General features: G+C 48.5%; 1 protein-coding gene across 4 annotated transcripts in view; it reads left to right on the top strand.

The window, feature by feature from the left end:
- The first annotated feature begins 2334 nt into the window (after positions 1-2334).
- Positions 2335-23302, top strand: part of LOC137321823 (syntaxin-7-like) — a 60247-nt gene continuing 39279 nt past the window's right edge. For 2 of the 4 annotated variants that reach the window (XM_067984527.1, XM_067984529.1), the window contains exons 1-2: positions 2335-2430; positions 17876-17921. The gene's annotated coding sequence lies outside the window, so the exon portion shown is untranslated. The remainder of the gene's footprint in view (positions 2431-17875; positions 17922-23302) is intronic. The other 2 variants (XM_067984526.1, XM_067984528.1) reach the window with 1 other exon arrangement.

The following is a 23302-nucleotide window of genomic DNA, read 5'->3' on the forward strand; positions in this document are numbered from 1 at the left end:
CATTGTTGGGTAGATGCCAGTGTTGCAGCTGTACTGGAACAGCTTGGCTAGAGGCGCAGCTAGTTCTGGAGCACAAGTCTTCAGCACTACAGCCGGGATGTTGTCGGGGCCGATAGCCTTTGCTGTATTCAGTGCAGTCAGCCGTTTCTTGATATCACATGGAGTGAATCGAATTGGCTGAAGACTGGCTTCTGTGATGGTGGGGATATTTGGAGGAGACCGAGATGGATGATTCACACGGCACTTCTGGCTGAAGATGGTTGCAAGCGCTTCAGCCTTGTCTTTTGCACTCACATGCTGGACTCCGCCATCATTGAGGATGGGGATGTTTACCGTGCCTCCTCCTCCCATTAGTTGTTTAATTGTCCACCACCATTCACGACTGGATGTGGCAGGACTGCAGAGCTTTGATCTGATCCATTGGTTGTGGAATCGTTTAGCTCTGTCCATAGCATGTTGCTTCCGCTGTTTAGCATGCATGTAGTCCTGAGTTGTAGCTTCACCGGGTTGGTACCACATTTTTAGGTACGCCTGGTGCTGCTCCTGGCATGCTCTTCTACACTCCTCATTGAACCAGGGTTGATCCCCTTGCTTGTTGGTAATGGTAGAGTGAGGAATATGCCGGGCGATGAGGTTACAGATTGTGCTGGAATACAATTCTGCTGCTGCTGATGGCCGACAGCACCACTTGGATGCCCTGTTTTGAGCTGCTAGATCTGTTCTGAATCTATCCCATTTAGCACAGTGATAGTGCCACACAACACATTGGATGGTGTCCTCATTGGGAAGATGGGACTTCGTCTCCATTAGGACTGTGTAGTGGTCACTCCTACCAATACTGTCATGGATAGATGCATCTGCGACAGGTAGATTGGTAAGGATGAGGTTAAGTAGGTTTTTCCCTTGTGTTGGTTCGCTCACCACCTGCCATAGGCCCAGTCTGGCAGCTATGTCCTTCAGGACTCGGCCAGCTCCGTCAGTAGTGGTGCTACCGAGCCACTCTTAGTGATGGACATTGAAGTCCCCACCCAGAGTACATTCTGTGCTCTTGCTACCCTCAGTGCTTCCTCCAAGTGGTGCTCAACATGGAGGAGAACTGATTCATCAGCTGTGGGAGGACAGTAGGTGGTAATCACCAGGAGGTTTCCTTGCCCATGTTTGACCTGATGCCATGAGATCCGGAGTCAATGTTGAGGACTCCCTGAGCCACTCCTTCCTGACTGTCTATCACTGTACCGCCACCTCTGGTTGGTCTGTCCTGCTGGTGGGACAGGACATACCCAGGGATGGTGATGGAAGAGTCTGGGACGTTGGCTGAAAGGTATGTTTCTGTCAGGCTGTTGCTTGACTAGTCTGTGGGACATCTCTCCCAATTTTGGCACAAGTCCTCAGATGTTCGTGAGGAGAACTTTGCAGGTTCGACTGGGCTTGGTTTGCCTTTGTCGTGTCTGGTGCCTAGTGGTCCGATGCTGGGTGGTCCGTCCGGTTTTATTCTTATTATGACTTTTTTTAAGGAGATTGTACAATTGTGTGGCTTGCTAGGCCATTTTAGAGGGTGATTAAGAATCAACCACATTGCTGTGGGTCTGGAGTCACATATAGGCCAGACCGGGTAAGGACGGCAGCTTTCCTTCCCTCAAGGACATTAGTGAACCCAAGTGGATTTTTACGATAATCCGGTAGTTTCATGGTCACCATTACTGATACTAGTTTTTTTAATTCCAGATTTTATTTAATTAATTGAATTTAAATTCCCCAGCTCCCGTGGCAGGATTTGAACTCATGACTCCGGATTATTATGATGTGGAGATGCCGGTGATGGACTGGGGTGGACAAATGTAAGGAATCTTACAACACCAGGTTATCTCCGAAAGCTTGTGATTTTCAAATAAAACTGCTGGACTATAACCTGGTGTTGTAAGATTCCTTACATTCATCCGGATTATTAGTCCAGGCTCTCTAGGATTCTTAGTCCAGTAACATGACCACAATGCTGCCGTACCCTGTAAGGTTTTGAGGAACCAATATGCAAACAAAGCAGGCAGAGGTTGAGAGGGATTGCCTATTTGCACTGCTTCCTGACCCCACGAATTTCCACTCAAATTATGTAGAGACTGAGCAAATATAATTCTGCTTTTATTTTCAAAATAAAAGTTCTATCCTCACACTGACTCGTCATTGGCAATGCCCCTTCCTTCCCTTCCCTGCTCCCATTCTGTGCCAGCCCAGCAATCCCAGTGCCAACCTCTGGCACGTGCCAGGCACGCTGCGGTGCGCGCTTGCGCAGTTGGTGTCGGGAGGCGGCCAGGTGACGGAGGGGCGGGGGCAGGGGCGGGGCCTCCGGGGTCAGAGGTGAAGTGAGCGAAGGGCGAGAGGGAGAAGAGTCCGAGGAACCGAGGACCGAGAGTCTGGGCCGCCGCCACAACCCAGGTATCCGCCGCCTCGTCAGGGAAGAGCCGCGGTCCCCCGGCTCCCCGCCCCGCCCGTTGTGTGTTTTGTTGACTGCGAGCGGCGGCGGCTCGCAAGGCCCCGTGGACTGATCAGCTGCGGGCCGAGGGGACCCGCCCATACACCGTCTCCGGGCCCGGGCCCGGCTTCAGCTGGGGCGGATTTGCCCGGTGGGACCTGTCGCTGGAGCCGGTTCCCTGCGGTTGTTTCCGTCGCTGTCGGTTACCCGCTCCTTGACCCTCGGTTGCTCTTTCACCGCGATCAGAGTCCCGCATTTTGCGGGGTTTCTTTGCTCTGAACGCGGGGTTGTGTTCACACCCCGCACCGCCTCTCCCCCCCTCTCCACCCCGCACCGCCTCTCCCCCCCTCTCCACCCCGCACCGCCTCTCCCCCCCTCTCCACCCCGCACCGCCTCCCCCCCTTCACCCCGCACCGCCTCTCCCCCTTCACCCCGCACCGTCTCTTCCCCCCTTCACCCCGCACCGCCTCTCCCCCTTCACCCCGCACCGTCTCTTCCCCCCTTCACCCCGCACCGTCTCTCCCCCTTCACCCCGCACCGTCTCTCCCCCTTCACCCCGCACCGCCTCTCCCCCCCTTCACCCCGCACCGTCTCTTCCCCCCTTCACCCCGCACCGCCTCTCCCCCTTCACCCCGCACCGCCTCTCCCCCTTCACCCCGCACCGCCTCTCCCCCTTCACCCCGCACCGCCTCTCCCCCTTCACCCCGCACCGCCTCTCCCCCTTCACCCCGCACCGCCTCTCCCCCTTCACCCCGCACCGCCTCTCCCCCTTCACCCCGCACCGCCTCTCCCCCTTCACCCCGCACCGCCTCTCCCCCTTCACCCCGCACCGCCTCTCCCCCTTCACCCCGCACCGCCTCTCCCCCTTCACCCCGCACCGCCTCTCCCCCTTCACCCCGCACCGCCTCTCCCCCTTCACCCCGCACCGCCTCTTCCCCCCTTCACCCCGCACCGCCTCTTCCCCCCTTCACCCCGCACCGCCTCTTCCCCCCTTCACCCCGCACCGCCTCTCCCCCTTCACCCCGCACCGCCTCTTCCCCCCTTCACCCCGCACCGCCTCTCCCCCTTCACCCCGCACCGCCTCTCCCCCTTCACCCCGCACCGCCTCTCCCCCTTCACCCCGCACCGCCTCTCCCCCTTCACCCCGCACCGCCTCTTCCCCCCTTCACCCCGCACCGCCTCTTCCCCCCTTCACCCCGCACCGTCTCTTCCCCCCTTCACCCCGCACCGTCTCTTCCCCCCTTCACCCCGCACCGTCTCTTCCCCCCTTCACCCCGCACCGTCTCTTCCCCCCTTCACCCCGCACCGTCTCTTCCCCCCTTCACCCCGCACCGTCTCTTCCCCCCTTCACCCCGCACCGTCTCTTCCCCCCTTCACCCCGCACCGTCTCTTCCCCCCTTCACCCCGCACCGTCTCTTCCCCCCTTCACCCCGCACCGTCTCTTCCCCCCTTCACCCCGCACCGCCTCTCCCCCCTCTCCACCCCGCACCGCCTCTCCCCCTTCACCCCGCACCGCCTCTTCCCCCCCTTCACCCCGCACCGCCTCTTCCCCCCTTCACCCCGCACCGTCTCTTCCCCCCTTCACCCCGCACCGTCTCTTCCCCCCTTCACCCCGCACCGTCTCTTCCCCCCTTCACCCCGCACCGTCTCTTCCCCCCTTCACCCCGCACCGTCTCTTCCCCCCTTCACCCCGCACCGCCTCTTCCCCCCTTCACCCCGCACCGCCTCTTCCCCCCTTCACCCCGCACCGCCTCTTCCCCCCTTCACCCCGCACCGCCTCTCCCCCTTCACCCCGCACCGCCTTCCCCCCCTCCACCCCGCACCGTCTCCCCCCCTCCACCCCGCACCGTCTCTTCCCCCCTTCACCCCGCACCGCCTCTCCCCCCTTCACCCCGCACCGCCTCTTCCCCCCCTTCACCCCGCACCGCCTCCCCCCCCTCTCCACCCCGCACCGCCTCTCCCCCTTCACCCCGCACCGTCTCTTCCCCCCTTCACCCCGCACCGTCTCTTCCCCCCTTCACCCCGCACCGTCTCTTCCCCCCTTCACCCCGCACCGTCTCTCCCCCCTCTCCACCCCGCACCGCCTCTCCCCCTTCACCCCGCACCGCCTCTCCCCCCTCTCCACCCCGCACCGCCTCTCCCCCTTCACCCCGCACCGCCTCTTCCCCCCTTCACCCCGCACCGCCTCTTCCCCCCTTCACCCCGCACCGCCTCTCCCCCCTCTCCACCCCGCACCGCCTCTCCCCCTTCACCCCGCACCGCCTCTTCCCCCCTTCACCCCGCACCGCCTCTTCCCCCCTTCACCCCGCACCGCCTCTTCCCCCCTTCACCCCGCACCGCCTCTTCCCCCCTTCACCCCGCACCGTCTCTTCCCCCCTTCACCCCGCACCGTCTCTTCCCCCCTTCACCCCGCACCGCCTCTTCCCCCCTTCACCCCGCACCGCCTCTTCCCCCCTTCACCCCGCACCGCCTCTTCCCCCCTTCACCCCGCACCGCCTCTCCCCCTTCACCCCGCACCGCCTCCCCCCCTTCACCCCGCACCGCCTCTCCCCCTTCACCCCGCACCGCCTCTCCCCCCTCCACCCCGCACCGTCTCTTCCCCCCTTCACCCCGCACCGTCTCTTCCCCCCTTCACCCCGCACCGTCTCTTCCCCCCTTCACCCCGCACCGTCTCTTCCCCCCTTCACCCCGCACCGTCTCTTCCCCCCTTCACCCCGCACCGTCTCTTCCCCCTTCACCCCGCACCGTCTCTCCCCCCTCCACCCCGCACCGTCTCTCCCCCCTCCACCCCGCACCGTCTCTTCCCCCCTCCACCCCGCACCGTCTCTCCCCCCTCCACCCCGCACCGTCTCTCCCCCCTTCACCCCGCACCGCCTCTCCCCCTTCACCCCGCACCGCCTCTCCCCCTTCACCCCGCACCGTCTCTCCCCCCTCTCCACCCCGCACCGCCTCTCCCCCTTCACCCCGCACCGTCTCTCCCCCCTCTCCACCCCGCACCGCCTCTCCCCCTTCACCCCGCACCGCCTCTCCCCCCTCTCCACCCCGCACCGCCTCTCCCCCTTCACCCCGCACCGCCTCTTCCCCCCTTCACCCCGCACCGCCTCTCCCCCTTCACCCCGCACCGCCTCCCCCCCCTCTCCACCCCGCACCGCCTCCCCCCCTTCACCCCGCACCGCCTCCCCCCCTTCACCCCGCACCGCCTCTCCCCCTTCACCCCGCACCGTCTCTTCCCCCCTTCACCCCGCACCGTCTCTTCCCCCCTTCACCCCGCACCGTCTCTTCCCCCCTTCACCCCGCACCGTCTCTTCCCCCCTTCACCCCGCACCGTCTCTTCCCCCCTTCACCCCGCACCGTCTCTTCCCCCCTTCACCCCGCACCGTCTCTTCCCCCCTTCACCCCGCACCGTCTCTTCCCCCCTTCACCCCGCACCGTCTCTTCCCCCCTTCACCCCGCACCGTCTCTTCCCCCCTTCACCCCGCACCGTCTCTTCCCCCCTTCACCCCGCACCGTCTCTTCCCCCCTTCACCCCGCACCGTCTCTTCCCCCCTTCACCCCGCACCGTCTCTTCCCCCCCTTCACCCCGCACCGTCTCTTCCCCCCTTCACCCCGCACCGTCTCTTCCCCCCTTCACCCCGCACCGTCTCTTCCCCCCTTCACCCCGCACCGTCTCTTCCCCCCTTCACCCCGCACCGTCTCTTCCCCCCTTCACCCCGCACCGTCTCTTCCCCCCTTCACCCCGCACCGTCTCTTCCCCCCTTCACCCCGCACCGTCTCTTCCCCCCTTCACCCCGCACCGTCTCTTCCCCCCTTCACCCCGCACCGTCTCTTCCCCCCTTCACCCCGCACCGTCTCTTCCCCCCTTCACCCCGCACCGTCTCTTCCCCCCTTCACCCCGCACCGTCTCTTCCCCCCTTCACCCCGCACCGTCTCTTCCCCCCTTCACCCCGCACCGTCTCTTCCCCCCTTCACCCCGCACCGTCTCTTCCCCCCTTCACCCCGCACCGTCTCTTCCCCCCTTCACCCCGCACCGTCTCTTCCCCCCTTCACCCCGCACCGTCTCTTCCCCCCTTCACCCCGCACCGTCTCTTCCCCCCTTCACCCCGCACCGTCTCTTCCCCCCTTCACCCCGCACCGTCTCTTCCCCCCTTCACCCCGCACCGTCTCTTCCCCCCTTCACCCCGCACCGTCTCTTCCCCCCTTCACCCCGCACCGTCTCTTCCCCCCTTCACCCCGCACCGTCTCTTCCCCCCTTCACCCCGCACCGTCTCTTCCCCCCTTCACCCCGCACCGTCTCTTCCCCCCTTCACCCCGCACCGTCTCTTCCCCCCTTCACCCCGCACCGTCTCTTCCCCCCTTCACCCCGCACCGTCTCTTCCCCCCTTCACCCCGCACCGTCTCTTCCCCCCTTCACCCCGCACCGTCTCTTCCCCCCTTCACCCCGCACCGTCTCTTCCCCCCTTCACCCCGCACCGTCTCTTCCCCCCTTCACCCCGCACCGTCTCTTCCCCCCTTCACCCCGCACCGTCTCTTCCCCCCTTCACCCCGCACCGTCTCTTCCCCCCTTCACCCCGCACCGTCTCTTCCCCCCTTCACCCCGCACCGTCTCTTCCCCCCTTCACCCCGCACCGTCTCTTCCCCCCTTCACCCCGCACCGTCTCTTCCCCCCTTCACCCCGCACCGTCTCTTCCCCCCTTCACCCCGCACCGTCTCTTCCCCCCTTCACCCCGCACCGTCTCTTCCCCCCTTCACCCCGCACCGTCTCTTCCCCCCTTCACCCCGCACCGTCTCTTCCCCCCTTCACCCCGCACCGTCTCTTCCCCCCTGAAATCAGCCAGAGTAGCAGTGAGGGGAGTTCTAATTCCTGGAGTTCCTGGTCCTATCCAGCAACTCTCACTGGACGTGTGAGTGCGTGGTCCTCGGGTGAAGTCAAGGTTGGGATTTTTTAAGCTTCTGTTTGTCTCAGTGGGCAGAAAGCCACTGGCTGGGAGCACAGGAGTGGGCAATCCCAGGAGATGGCTTGTTTTTAATAACTCTGCCAGTTGGCAGCTACTGCCAAATGTGCCCATGGAGATGACCACTTTAGGGAAGGACTGTAGGTGGCTGGTGCATGTGGAAATATCCCAGGGAAAAGTTCACACATTTTTGTGGAGAAAATTAGTAAGAAAATAAATTATTCTATTTCTGGAGGGGGAGGAGAAAGAGCCTGTGGTAGAGCATTATCTTGTGGTTCTGTTTTATTAAATTCTGGACAGTTGTCAGTACCTTGAATTGACAACACTAACCAGGCAGTATAAACAGGTAATGAGTAATACACTTTACAACAGTAAGGATGTTATTCATCCTGCCCAGTGAGAAAAGGCTAATCTAAATTGTCAGTGAAGCTCTGTGGCTTACAATTGAAATTCTTGATTAGATTATAACATTGACTCTCATTTCTTGTGTTAAGCTTTTTTTTTACTTTTATTTCTTTTTAGACTGTTTTTGTAGTTGCAACAACTGTAAGTGTGTCAACCCCTTATTTTCAATAGAGGGGGCATGAAAAATGAAACTTGAATGCTGGAGGCTGTATAATGCTGTTGGCTACAGTTCTTGTGAATTGTGACAGTTTTGATTGGTAAATTTTTACTTTGTACATAAGGCTTGGAGCACTTGTGTTTATTTTTGGAAGTGTAAGGTTTTTTGGTTTGTTTTATAAAAAAATTATGCCTCAATGGTTGTCATAAGGACTTCCAGATTTGTACTTTATGTATTATTCCTTTGTGATCAGTCTGCTGACTGACTGGAATTGACATCCTTGATAATGGCATGCTTCTTTGAACTTAGCACTCTCCATTAGTGGGTGTATTTGTTCATTTTACACAGTCACAGAAAAGCCCACTGACCACTAAGAATCATTTCAATTTCAGTCGGCAGCTTATCGCTGTTTGAAATTAATGCATGCACACTCCTTTCTTAATAACATTAAAAATAGCTCATTTGAATGGCATTCTTGAACTGGCAGGTTGTAAGAATCACTTGGGGCGTGTGCATGTAATTTGACTAAGGTGGGACATACATTGTGAAATCTTTTAAAGCTTGTGTTTCTGGAGATGTGCTAATCTTTGGTAGAGCTTGAAGAATGAGGCTATAAAATGTTTTGCAAAAGTCTTGTCAATTTTTTTTAAGGGATGTCATGGGTTTAAGAAATTAAATTCAATAACTGACTAAATTTTAAATGGTTTGAAGAACTGGCACTAGCAATTTTATTTGATGCAACTGGCGCTTGTGTATTTGCAATAGTTTGAAAAACTGAGCTCTGTGTAGAGGCATAAATCACAGCATAATGCAACACCATAAATTCAACATCTATATAATATAAATTGGGGTTGACAATTGTAAACAATTTTACAACACCAAGTTATAGTCCAGCAATTTTATTTTAAATTCACAAGCTTTCGGAGATTTTCTCCTTCCTCAGGCAAATGTTTCAAGATCTCCTTGAAGCCTACGCATTTATACATATTGAACAATAATAAATGGTGTTTACAGACTGCCCCTGCAACTGCCCGTTGCCAAGGCAATCACCGTGTTCAGACAGAGAGGTGTTACCTGCAGAACCTCCGAATACACATTCAATAAAAAAACAAAAGTGCCTCTCTCTCTGTTTTTTTTTCTCTGTTTTTTTTCCCTGTTTGTTTTTTTATTGAATGTGTATTCGGAGGTTCTGCAGGTAACACCTCTCTGTCTGAACACGGTGATTGCCTTGGCAACGGGCAGTTGCAGGGGCAGTCTGTAAACACCATTTATTATTGTTCAATATGTATAAATGCGTAGGCTTCAAGGAGATCTTGAAACATTTGCCTGAGGAAGGAGAAAATCTCCGAAAGCTTGTGAATTTAAAATAAAATTGCTGGACTATAACTTGGTGTTGTAAAATTGTTTACAATAATATAAATTGTGCATCTGTCTACATTTACTGCCTACAAAAACCTCACTGCCACATTTCGGTCACTTTTGTCAAATTTCCTCATTGTAAATTGCTATGTCCTCATTTCCCATTCAATTTGCTTATGTCAACTGGCTCCTGTCACAATGTAATTACAGGCTATAGCCAATAGGTGGCTCTGCAGTTTGAAATTTTGAATGTAAATGCATGCTCTGACCATTGGGTTGTATTGCAGTTTTTGAGTTTTTAGAGACTGCCATCTTGCTTTCTCTTCAGGTGCATTCTATTTGTAATTTTTTTAATGCACAATTTGTGAATGAAGTGAACACTTTTTTGTTTGTATCTACATGTGCCCATTACTCAATTTTAAAATTCTGGATTATATCTTTCTCTAAGCTATCCTTTCTCTAACGCAGGGGATTCTCAAATTTTCTAAGCTTACGCAGTGAACTCAGCTGAAGGACAAACATGACTCCACAGTTAATTGATGAGGGAAAATAAATAAATGTTAACACTGGATTTTCCATGCAGTTAGTCAGTTAATTACCTTTTTTCTAGGTGCTTTTACATTGCTTGTTTTTCTTCCTTACTGTATCAGCAGAGTGATCTTTCTCTCGTTCTCTTCTCCCTCTCCCTTCCCCCCCCCCCCCCCCCCAATTTATATTTGGTGTCAGGTGCCAGTCTTTTATTGTAGTGTATTATTAGCCTTGTTAATAACAGCTTCACGTTGACTGGATATTTGCAGTAAATGGCAAATTGGCACCCAAATCTTTTTCTACCTTTGTTAATGAACATCCATTCATTCATTCATTCTTTAATTAAATGTGTTGTTGAAAAAGGATTGGGCCAGAAAATTATTTTTTCGCGGGCAAATGGTAAATCAGTGACCACATGGAGAGAATGTTATTGGATGATCTATGATGCAGACTTGTTGCTCGAGAAAGGAGCCAGAGAAGACTAACTTTTTTTCAGTATCTGATCTGCAAAGGTCTGTGAGTGAATTCTTAGCCTGGAAGTATGAAAGGGCTTTTGTTAGGACTGGGAGCTGCTCAGGACATCTGTGTATAACAGCATAATGTTACATTCTGATGGACAAACTAATTTGAAGCATTTTACTGCATAAATTTAACACTGATGTTTTATAGATACTATATACTTTATGTAAGGATTGGGCCAAAACATTTTTTGGGAGGGGCGTTGCATGGCAAATCAATGACATTGTGGAGTGGGGGTAATTTGAAGATCTATGATGCTGACTTGTTGCTGGAAAATGGACCAGGAGGTCCCTTTTTTCAGCAACATGTCAAAGTATATTTTCCCCAAAAACTGACTTTCTCTGGGGTGAAATTGACCAGAGACAAACCACTTAAGGGGGGGAAAAAATGCATGTGTTGAACTTTGAATTGTGAAGATCACATTTGTATTTGGATTAAACCTGCCATCTTTACTATCTTTTGCAAATTTGCTTATAATAGACATGCCATTCCATGAACACGTTTATTCACATATTTTGTAGCAGCTGTTGTTTATATTTTACCAACGGCTGTCTGTTTGAGGGAATTGATTACTATAACAGGAAGTTACAACTTCCTCTTTTTTGAAACGGTTCCTTAATACTGTACTCTATTTGAAGAAATGCAAAAAACCTTTCCCTTGATCTTGTGATTTGTGCTAAAGCAAAACTTGGGGGTTCTAATTTTCAGGTACTGTAAATTGTATAAATTTCATGAGTTACAATTTTGCAAAAATGAGTGCATAAAATTGTGTGAGCTTATCTGCAACCATTTAACCTTTGCAATAAACATAAACACTTGCAGTGACTTAACTTGCGACTAAAACATCAGCCCTTTTCAATACAGATGTTACTTGTTTCTGATAATTTCTAATTCGTTCCTTGTTAGATTAACTTTGTTTAGCTGAGGTTCCCTTTTCAAGTTGTATTTGTATTGTTTGTTTGCCATGGAAAAGAAAATCAGGCGAAGTGAATAGCTGTCTGTTCTACACTATCACCTGTTTTTCGCCTGGCAATGAAAGTCAAAATTACCCCACTTCAGTCCAAATGTATGTTCACTGCCCTGCAGTACAATATTTATCTCATTTTTTCTCTTCTCGCCTGCTAAAAAAACCTGGTTGGATCAAAAATGCCAGTTTCTTTTTAAAATTTCCACACTTTTTCCATAGGAGCTTCTGCCAACATAGAGCATAGTGCTGACCATGAAATACTCAGATACCTGTCAATATCATCCTAATCAGATGACTAGAAATATGGTCGACTCAAGCATTGGTTCTTTTTGCCACTGCCATATAACCTGACCATCAGGAGGCACTGCTTTTAATGTGGAGGCTTAGGCCAGAACTGCTGAAGTGCATTCTCAATATATGCTTGAGGGTATGATAGTCCTAGTCTCAAAGCTAAGAGTACTTCCTTAGGAAAAACAAGTCGGTGAGGGTGAAATACCACCAATTGATAACTTTATGCAAAAAAAAAAGGTTGAGTTTGGGAAATGGATGATGAAATATGTAGACTAATCTATGAAATTAGTTTTTAAAAAAAAAACGAATAATAATCATGGGAGATTTCAACTACCCCCAAATAAACTTGCAAGAGGTAGGGAAAAGTGAATGGAGTTTTTACAGTGTGTACAGGACTGCTTTCTTACCTAGTATGTGAGAAGCCCGACGAGAGGCATCAATGCTGGATCCAGTGATGGGAAATGAGCCAGAGCAGGTAAGAGAAGTAAGTGTAGAGGAACATCTAGGCAATAGGGATCATAACACAGGTTTAAAATAATGATTGAGAAAGACATAAGTAAGACAAAGACCAAAGTAATAGATTGGTAAAAAGCTAATTTTGAGGGGATGAGAATGGAACTAGTGAAGGTAAACTGGGGAAAAAAAATTGACAGAGAACAGCAGTGGGAAATATTTAAAAGTGATCAGTAGAGTTCAGGAGAAATATATTCCTCTCAAAAGCAAGAACAAATTAGCCAACAGTGAAATACCATGGATGAATAAAGAGATAAGGGTAAAATTGAAACTAAAGAAAAAGGCATACTAAGACAATAAAGGAGAGAGGATGACAAAAGGGATCACAAAAAGGTTAGGAAAGGAATCAGAAAAACAATTAGGAAAGCAAAGAGAAACTATGAAATTAAATTATCAAGGAATATAAAAACAAATAGTAAATTATTCTACAGACACACAAGAAAAATAGGAATAGGGCCACTAAAAGATGAACAAGATAAACTGAAATGGCAGAAATACTAAATAGCTATGTTACCTCAGTGTTTATTTACTAGGGAGACTAACAAGGTGGGCATGATATTAGAAGAGATCAAAAAAGGTATTAAAAACATTTAAGATAGAAAGGGAGGAGATAATTGATAAACTAATCAAACTTAGAGAGGATAAAACCCCTGGTCCAGATGGATTGTATCCATGCACACACTAATGTTATTTCTATATTTTAAAAAGGGAGAAAGAACAAGTCTGGGGGACTATAGACTAATTAGCTTAATGTCATTGGTAGGAAAGATAATGGACTCTTTACACAAAGATGTAATAGAAAAACATCTAGAAAACTAGAATATAATAGAGTAGTCAGCATAGATTTCAGAAGGGAAAGTTATGCTTGACCAACCTTATTGAATTCTTTGAAGAAGTAATAAAGATTAGACAAGGGTACTGTTGTAGATGTAATATATTTGGATTTTCAAAAGGCCTTCGATAAGGTACCGCATTGTACACTCATGGTTAAGGTCAGAACATGTGGAGTCGGGATAGGTAGCGGAATCAATAGCAAGTTGGCTACAAAACAGAAGAGAGTAGGGGTTAAGGGTAGCTACTCAGACTGGCAAAAGGTGGGCAGTGCTGTTCACAGGCATCTATGCGGGACCACAGTTGTTCGCAATTTACATTAACTATTTGGATTCAGGAATCAGAAGTACAATTTCAAAGTTTGTGGATGACACCAAATTGGGGGGTGTAGTTAATGCAAAGGAAGAAAGCATCAAAATGCAAGAGGACATTAATGACCTTGCAGAATGGGTGTGTAATTGGCAAATAAATTTCAATATAGATAAGAGAGGTGGTGCATTTTGGTAGGAAGCATAGGGAGGCTGCATACTGCTTGGATAATAGGCTAAATGGAATAGAGGAGCGAAGGGGTACACTACACAAATCACTAAAAGTAGCAACACAGGTTATTAAGGCCATAAAAAAAAAGCAAATCAAACACTGGTTCATTTCTAGACGGATAGAATTGAAAAGCAGAGTTTGTTAAACTCATATAGAACCTTGGTTAGGCCACACTTGGAGTACTGTGCACAGTTCTGGTCTCCATATTATAGAAAGGATATAGAGGTGTTGGAGAGGGTGCAAAAAAAGATTTGCAAGGATGATACCAGAACTGAGGATATATTTATCAGGAAAGGCTGAACAGGCTGGGGCTCTTTTCTCTAGAAAAGAGAAGGCTGAAGGGTGACTTCTTAGCAGTCTTTAAGATAATGAAAGAGTTTGTTTGGATAGATGTAGAGAAAATGTTTCCACTTGTGGGGGAGTCCAAAACTAGAGGTCATAAATATAACATAGTCGCTAATAAATCAAGTAGGGAATTCAGGAGAAACTTCTTTACCCAAAGAGTGGTATGAACGTGCTACCACAAGGAGTAGTTGAGGCAAATAGCATAGATGCATTTAAGGGAAAGCTAGATAAGCACATGAAGGAGAAAGGAATAGAAGGTAATGCTGATAGGGTTAGATGAAGTAGGGAGGGAGGGGGCTCATGTGGAGCATAAACACTGGCATAGACCAGTTGGGCTGAATGGCCTGTTTTTGTGCTGTAGTTTTGAAGTAACTGAGTACAAAATGGAAAATGCCACATCTACTTATGCTGTCTTTTTCTGCTAAAATTGTTGATAGGAATTTCGCCCCCAGTATATTTGTAATTATGTTAAATAAACGATCCCAGCAGCACGAATTGATTTAGCAATGTAGGGCGTTACCTGCAGAACAACCTTGATCATGATGAACATTCCAGTAGAGTTTATTGGAACAGGGAGACCAATAGTTGGTTGACTCATCGGATACAACCAGAGTTTTTTTTCCCCTACGTCCTATTTGCTGGCACTTTTGCTGCCAATGTTTAGTTTTTTTTTAACAGAAACATTAATTATCCAACTGTAAAACTGTCTTTGCTGCAGTAAATTTTCATGAAAGGCATTTTTAGGCAATCTCTCTGTATAATCACTGTAGTTGGAGTTTCTACAGGTGGAGCTAAGGAACAGAAAAGAATGGAAATCACTGGTGGAAGTATTTAATACACCTGATTGTGTTAACTTAATAGAGGAATGTATGTGTATACAGTTTGAAGAGGCCTTTAAAAAGAAAAATAATAGGAGACTTTAGCCTGCATATGATACTGGGGGTTAAAGGCAGATTGTGTAAACTTGGTTTGTATTCCTTTGAGTTTAGACAGTTGCATGTGATCTAATCAAGGTGTTTAAAATCATAAAGAAGCTTGATAGGGTAAATATGGAGCAATTATTTCTGCTGGTGGGCGAACAAGTGGGCATAATAAATTAGAGGCCATTTAGGGGTGAAATGAGGAAGCATTATTTCACACAACGCGTAATGGAAATCTGGAACTCAAAAGGCTGTGGATGCTGAGTCAATTTAAATTTTCAAGACTGATTGATAGATTTTTGTTATGTAGGAGTATCAAGGGATATGGAGAAAAGGAGGGTAAATGGAGTTGATGCACAGGTCAGCCATGATCTAATCAAATGATGGGACAGGCTGAATGGCCCACACTTGCTCCTATGTTCTGATATAGATTGAGAGAGAAACAGCAGTGCATAGATGGGTTACCTAATAAGATCAGCTGAGAAATACTTTTTTTTAAAAAATGAGACTAGGACGAAGAAAATATGTCATTCTTGACTTAAGGATCTGCCGATCAATCACAAATAAAGCCTACAAGATGCTCGTATTTGAATTGAATGTCTTGGCCCTGAGCAGACATAACATCCATATACATGAGCTAATATATCAAAACAAGCTGCACCATTTTCTGAGTGAATCTGCTTTCTACTGAGAAAGAAGCCAATATTGTGATTTATAAATAAAAATACTATTTTGTCAGTCAAGAGCAGAGGGAGAGGTAGCAGCTGTAGGGATGGTCTTTCTCGCTCTTTCGTGCTCTCTCTAGCGTGCCCTTTCCCTCTGCTCTCGCGTGCCCTTAAGCTGAAGAACCCTATTTTATTTTCTCAGTATTTTTCTCAAAACAGTCCTTTGATGGGGAGGCAGCCACCTGGCTCATCTCTATGTAGCTTGCCTTGTTTGAATGTTTCCCTTCTGTCTTGATCAAATTGAGTGGTACTCCATGGTGTGGTCTGACCAGGACTCTGTAAAAGAAAGACTTGCATTTATATAGTGCCTTTCACAACCTCAGGATGTCCCAAAGTGCTTTGCAGCCAACAAAGTACTTTCTTGCAGTGTAGTCACTGTTGTAATGTAGGAAATGCAGCCAATTTGCGCACAGCAAGCTCCCACAAACAGCAATGTGATAATGACCATTAGTGGTGTTGGTTGAAGGGTAAATGTTGGCCAGGACACTAGGGAGAATTTCCCTGCTCCTCTTCGAAATAGTGCCATGGAATCTTTTATGACCACCTGAGAGGGAAGATGGGGCCTCAGTTTTAACGTCTCATCTGAAAGATGGCACCTCTCTGTGCAGCACTCCTTCAGTACTGCACTGGTGTATCGGCCTGGATTTTGTGTCCCTGGGATGGGACTTGAACCCACTACCTTCTGAATCAGAGGTGATAGTGTTATCCACTGAGCCACAGCTGACAGCATCGTCTAACATGTCAGATTGGATCAATTTGTAGTACTCCTGCCTCTGAATCGAAAGATTGATGGTTTAGGTCCCACTATGGACTTGAGCACATCTAGGTTGTCACAGTATTGAGAGTGCTGCACTCAGATGTTATCTTTTGGATCCCTATCTGCCTGCTCAAGGGGACGTAAATAATTTCATGGCACTTTTTGAAGAAGAGCAGGCTCTTTTCTTGACATTCTGGCCAGTAATCTTCCATTAACCCACACCGCCGAAAACAGTGTGACATTAACTTTTGTTCCTTCTTCCACAAATGCTGCCTGATCTGAGTGTTTCCAGCATTTTCTGTTTTAGGGACCTTGCCTCATGCATTTGTCTCCATAACAGTGACTGCCCTTCGAATGTAATTTATTTGTAAAGAAATTTGGAATGTCTTTAATGTAGTGAGGTGGTATCTAAATATTTTTCTTTCAACTGACCTAGCAACATAATTAAGCATTCTATTTGCTTTCAAAAGCAAATTACAGCAGATGCTGGAAATTTGAAACAAAAATAGAAAATGCAGGAAAAGCTTAGCAAGTGAGGCAACATTGTGGAGAAAGAAGCAGAGTTAACATTTCAGGTCGAAGACCTTTCGTCAGAACTCTGAATGCTTTTCTGGCATTTTCTGATTCTATTTGCTTTGTTCATTTCTGCTCCAAAGTAGTTTGACCTGTTAAGTGTACAATCTACTATCTCACTCTCATCCCTTTCTGCTTTGGCTCCAGCTGTTTTGGCACTATCTAATTCAAAGTATACTTGTGACATCCACTTTTCCTGCCAACATTAGGATCTTGTAGTTATTTAACGCAGATTTTAATCAACCCTTTCCGTTGGTCCCTGGCTGCTTTTTCTGCCTCGACTGCTCATCCTTGTTTAGCAGCATTTGCGAACATGACCAATTTGCATTTGATTTCTGTATCTTCATTAATGTAAACAATGTCCACTCGTTGACCACTGGCATGAAGTGCTCTGAAATATAATGATGACTATAAAAATGTAAGTTGTTTAGATTAGGAAGATCCTAGGGCATTCCACTTAGATCTTACTCCCCCCCCCCCCCCCCCCCCCATGCTGACATCAGTCCGCTAACTATTGCTTTCTTTTCTTTGGCCAATTCCTTATTGCACCCAGGTTTTACCTTGATTTCTCACTGCTTTCTGTTCAGGGCAGCTTTTCATGAATTTTATCGAAAGCTTTTTTGGAAATCTGAATATACAACTGTCCACTTGGGATATCACTTCCTCAAATAAAAAGTCACTGAGATTTGTCACAGTCATTACCTTCTAAAGCTGTGTTGGCTATTATTTATTAGATTATTTTGATTCAGGTACTTTTGTCCTGAGACTGTCATTTTCGACATTTGTTTTGTTCCATGATTCTTACTTTCCGCTGGTCAGTCATAGTGAGGCTTTATTAATGTTTGTAGGGAATTCTGTTCTGCGAAGTTTCTCCAAAGAGAGAATAATCATTTTTTGGTTTGAAAAAATGCATCTTAGTGCCTGAAACATGCTCCACTTCCTACTACACAAAAGCAATACTGCTTATATAAAAAAAAGTTTGCTCTGTGAGTGTAACACTTCTAATCTATTTATCATAATTAACAGGTTTTTCAGTGGATACACTATAGTGTGACATATGCAGTGTCAGAAAGTAAGTGTTATACTCATAAGAAATACATAGTATATACAAAACTCTTGATATGTTATAGATTTTCCTTGACATTAAGTTGGTTTTCTTGAGACAGTAAGTTATATGATTGTGTTATCTTGAAGTTGCTGGCTGTGTTCCCTCATCTTTAGTTTATTTTTTTATTGTCTTTTTTGCCTTCATTCATAATTCTATTTCTCATGTTGTCTCATTTTGATCCATTTCTAATATTCCAGTCACATGCCGTCTTGTACTGTCTGCTTTTGCCTGGTCACCCTCTGTTCCATACACCAAGACCTCATCAAGTTCCGTGCTTATTTTCTCCCTTTTCCAAAGTGGCTTACCACTGTTGCAGACTTCCCACTCATTGAATCACCTCAATCCATCCCATCTTATCAGCTCACCCTCTTTGTTGCCTTTTTCCTTCTTCCCTGATGTGCATCTTCCTGTTGGTGCTCTCCTTACTTGTCCTCCTCCTGGTAGGTCTTCTCCGGAACTGTAGCTTTCCTCTCTTGCTCTTCTCACTGATCATGTTCCTCTGTGTTTCAACATGTTCAACTTTCCTTACTGCTGTCTGCCCTTGCCTTTGCTCTTTCTCTCCTTCCCCCACCTGCCCCCAACAACTGTCCACTTCCATCTTTTGTTGTCTTTGCTGAGCTTTTCTGCTGCGTAACTTGCCACCTTTGTTGTTTTGCCCTCTTACTGTAAAAGCTTCTTGCAGTTTGCCATGTCCATTAACTTCCACATCAAACCCTGTGTTGCATTCATGTGATGCAGCACCCTAATTCAATCTTTTTGGAACATTGACCACCAACCTCCCTGCCCACCCTCTACCCCAGTCTCACCAGAAAACCTATTGCCACAGGTAATACCTGTCTATTTTGCAATGCTCATACCAAACCTTTTGGCAGAGGACACCACATTCTTCTTTAAGCCTGCCTAGTGCTAGCACAAAAGATTTTTCACCAGAATACTCCCTCCCAGCCTTCTGCCTACTCTTTTCTGATTTTGCAATACAGAGCTGGAAGGGGTAATCGTGGTCCTCACTGGCCGGGGCTGATCTACTTCCCTTCTCTCCTGAGGTTTGCTGTATGCTTTTGCTGACCCTTGGGCTCCCCAGCATAGACCTCATTGCTCCCTCGGTTAAAGTTTCCACTATTCCCAGCTTGCTGGCTGGATTTGCGATGTTAGCTGGGGTACTCATTATACTGTCTGCAGGGCAGCTGCAGGTAACAACAGCCTGTTTTGGTTTCTTGCCAAGTTTCAGATCAGTTTTTTCTTTTCTTCCCCCCCCCCCCCCCCCCCCCCCCCCCGCCAAACCAACCAAATCCTTCCACTGATACTCATGGTTTTTTTCCAAGTTTAAATGCAAGTCTCTTAAGAAAACAATGTACTAGTATGCAAAGAGAAACTTTCAGATGACTAAACTATCAGTGGCTATTTGACTACTGTTAATTAGAAGTCCAGCCAGTTCATCCTGTTGTATCTCCTGTGCTAGCAAATGGTCTATTTCCCAGCCTGATTTGTCTGTCTGAAATACTGAGTAATGCAATCGATAAATTTAAAGGAAATTGAACAGTTGTGGCCTTCAGCCAAAAGTTAGGGAGTACGGCTGCTTTGGTAGGATATGGGTTTTCTTCTCTCATTCTCAACTTGGTATGTTTCTGACCTGTTCAGGTACCCCAGAAAGTAATTCTGTAAAACATTTGCATTCTGCATGGTCAGATTATCTGTCTTGCAGCACTCTTATTATGTACACAATAGTTTTCTACATTTTCTCTTATTTCTTGTAAAGTATCTTTCTTTCTAGTAAACAACTTATTTACTTCCAAAAACAAATCCACCATTTATGTAGCGCCTTTCATGACCTCAAGCAGTTCTGAAGCACTACAGTCAATGAAGTACTTTTGAAGTGTCGTCATGTTGGGTACGGTAGCATAGTGGTTATGTTACTGGACTAGTAATCCAGAGGCCTGGACTAATAATCGGGAGTCATGAGTTCAAATTCCACCACGGCAACTGGGGAATTTTAATTCAATTAATAAAATCTGGAATTAGAAAAACTAGTATCAGTAATGGTGGCCATGAAACTACTGGATTTTCATTAAAAACCCATCTGGTTCACTAATGTCCTTTTTAGGGAAGGAAAGCTGCCGTCCTCACCTGCTGGCCTATGTGACTCCAGACCCACAGCAATGTGGTTGATTCTTAATCGCCCTCTGAAATGGCCTAGCAAGCCACTCAGTTGTACAAACTTGCTTTAAAAAAAAGTCATAAGAAGAATAAAACCGGCCCATCTGGACATGACAAAGGCAAACCAAGCCCAGTCGACCCTGCAAAGTCCTCCTCTCTAACCCTAGGGACTTGTGCCAAAATAGGGAGAGCTGTCCCACAGACTAGTCAGGCAACAGCCTGACAGCCATACTCAGAATCATACCTTTCAGCCAACGTCCCAGACTCTTCCATCACCATCCCTGGGTATGTCCTGTCCCACCGGCAGGACCGACCAGAGGTGGCGGTACAGTGATATACAGTCAGGAGGGAGTGGCCCTGGGAGTCCTCAACATTGACTCCGGACCCCATGAAATCTCATCAGGTCAAACATGGGCAAGGAAACCTCTTGCTGATTACCACCTACTGTCCTCTCTCAGCTGATGAATCAGTCCTCCTCCATGTAGAACACCACTTGGAGAAAGCACTGAGGGTAGGAAGGGCACAGAATGTACTCTGGGTGGGGGACTTCAATATCCATCACCAAGAGTGGCTTGGTAGCACCACTACTGACCGAGCTTGCTGAGTCCTGAAGGACATAGCTGCCAGACTGGGCCAGCGGCAGGTAGTGAGCAAACCAACTTGACCTCGTCCTCATCAATCTACCTGTTGCAGATGCATCTGTCCGTGATAGTATTGGTAGGAGTGACCACCGCACAGTCCTCGTGGAGACGAAGCCCCGTCTTCGCACTGAGGACACCATCCAACGTGTTGTGTGGCATTATCGCCGTGCTAAATAGGATAAATTCAGAACAGATCTAGTAGCTCATAACTGGGCATCCATGAGGCGCTGTGGGCCATCAGCAGCGGAATTGTATTCCAGCACAATCTGTAACCTCATGGCCCGGCATATTCATCACTCTACCATTACCAACAAGCCAGGGGATCAACCCTGGTTCAATGAGGAGTGTAGGAGAGCATGCCAGGAGCAGCACCAGGCGTACCTAAAAATGAGGTGCCAACCTGGTGAAGCTACAACTCAGGACTACATGCATGCTAAACAACGGAAGCAACATGCTATAGACAGAGCTAAGCGATTCCACAACCAACGGGTCAGATCAAAGCTCTGCAGTCCTACCACATCCAGTAGAGAATGGCGGTGGACAATTAAACAACTAACGGGAGGTGGAGGCTCTAAACATCCCCATCCTCAATGATGGCAGAGTCCAGCACGTGAGTGCAAAAGACAAGGCTGAAGTGTTTGCAGCCATCTTCAGCCAGAAGTGCCGAGTGGGTGATCCATCTCTGCCTCCTCTCGATATCCCCACCATCACAGAAGCCAGTCTTCAGCCAATTCGATTCACTTCACGTGGTATCAAGAAACGGCAGAGTGCACTGGATACATCAAAGGCTATGGGCCCTGACAACATCCTGGCTGTAGTGCTGAAGACTTGTGCTCCAGAACTAGCCGTGCCTCTATCTAAACTGTTCCAGTACAGCTACAACACTGGCATCTACCTGACAATGTGGAAAATTGCCCAGGTATGTCCTGCCAACAAAAAGCAGGACAAATCTAATCTGGCCAATTACCGCCCCATCAGTCTACTCTCAATCATCAGCAAAGTGATGGAAGGTGTCGTCGGCACTTACTCACCAGTAACCTGCTCACCGATGCTCAGTTGGGTTCCACCAGGACCACTCGGCTCCAGACCTCATTACAGCCTTGGTCCAAACATGGACAAAAGAACTGAATTCCAGAGGTGAGGTGAGAGTGACTGCCCTTGACATCAAGGCAGCATTTGACCGAGTGTGGCACCAAGGAGCCCTAGTAAAATTGAAGGGAATGGGAACCAGGAGGAAAACTCTCCAGTGCCTGGGATCATACCGAGCACAAAGGAAGATGGTAGTGGTTTTTGGAGGCCAATCATCTCAGCCCCAGGACATTGCTGCTGGAGTTCCTCAGGGCAGTGTCCTAGGCCCAACCATCTTCAGCTGCTTCATCAATGACCTTCCCTCCATCATAAGGTCAGAAATGGGGATGTTCGCTGATGATTGCAGAGTGTTCAGTTCCATTCGCAACCCCTCCGATAACAAAGCAGTCTGTGCCCGCATGCAGCAAGACCTGGATAACATCCAGGCTTGGGCTGATAAGTGGCAAGTAACATTCGCAGCCAGACAAGTGCCAGGCAATGACCATCTCCAACAAGAGAGAGTCTAACCACCTCCCCATGACATTCAACGGCATTATCATCGCTGTATCCCCCACCATCAACATCCTGGGGGTCACAATTGACCAGAAACTTAACTGGACCAGCCATATAAATACTGTGGCTATAAGAGCAGGTCAGAGGCTGGGTGTTCTGTGGCTAGTGACTCACCTTCTGACTCCCCAAAGCCTTTCTACCATCTACAAGGCACAAAGTCAGAAGTGTGATGGAATATTCTCCACTTGCCTGGATGAGAGCAGCTCCAACAACAACACTCGAAGCTCGACACCATCCAGGATAAAGCAGCCCGCTTGATTGGCACCCTATCCACCACCCTAAACATTTACTCTTTCACCGGCGCACTGTGGCTGCAGTGTGTACCATTCACAGGATGCACTGCAGCAACTCGCCAAGGCTTCTTCGACAGCATCTTCCAAACCCGCGACCTCTACCGACTAGGACAAGGACAAGGGCAGCAGGCACATGGGAACACCACCACCTGCACATTCCCCTCCAAGTCACACCATCCCAACTTGAAATATATTGCCGTTCCTTCATCGTCGCTGGGTCAAAATACTGGAATTCCCATCCTAACAGCACTGTGGAAGAACCTTCAGCACACTGACTGCAGCGGTTCAAATAGGCGGCTCACCACCACCACCTCAAGGGCAATTAGGGATGGACAATAAATGCTGGCCTTGCCAGCAATGCCCACATTCCATGAACAAATTTTTAAAAAATCTATAGTAACGTGGGCAAGCATGGCGCCCAGTTTGCACAAAGCGAGGCCGTAGAAACAGCAGTAAGGTAAATGTTCAGATCATTGGTTTTTAGTGATGCCGGTTGAGGAATAAATGTTGGCAAGGACGCTAGGAGAAACCCCCCTGTTCTTCGAATGCTGGCATTGGAGCTTTTATGCCCACCTGAGCTGAGACCCCATCTACCTGCTTAACCCCTCCTCCGAAA

Source organism: Heptranchias perlo, chromosome 5, assembly GCF_035084215.1.
Source record: "Heptranchias perlo isolate sHepPer1 chromosome 5, sHepPer1.hap1, whole genome shotgun sequence".
NCBI lineage: Eukaryota > Metazoa > Chordata > Chondrichthyes > Hexanchiformes > Hexanchidae > Heptranchias > Heptranchias perlo.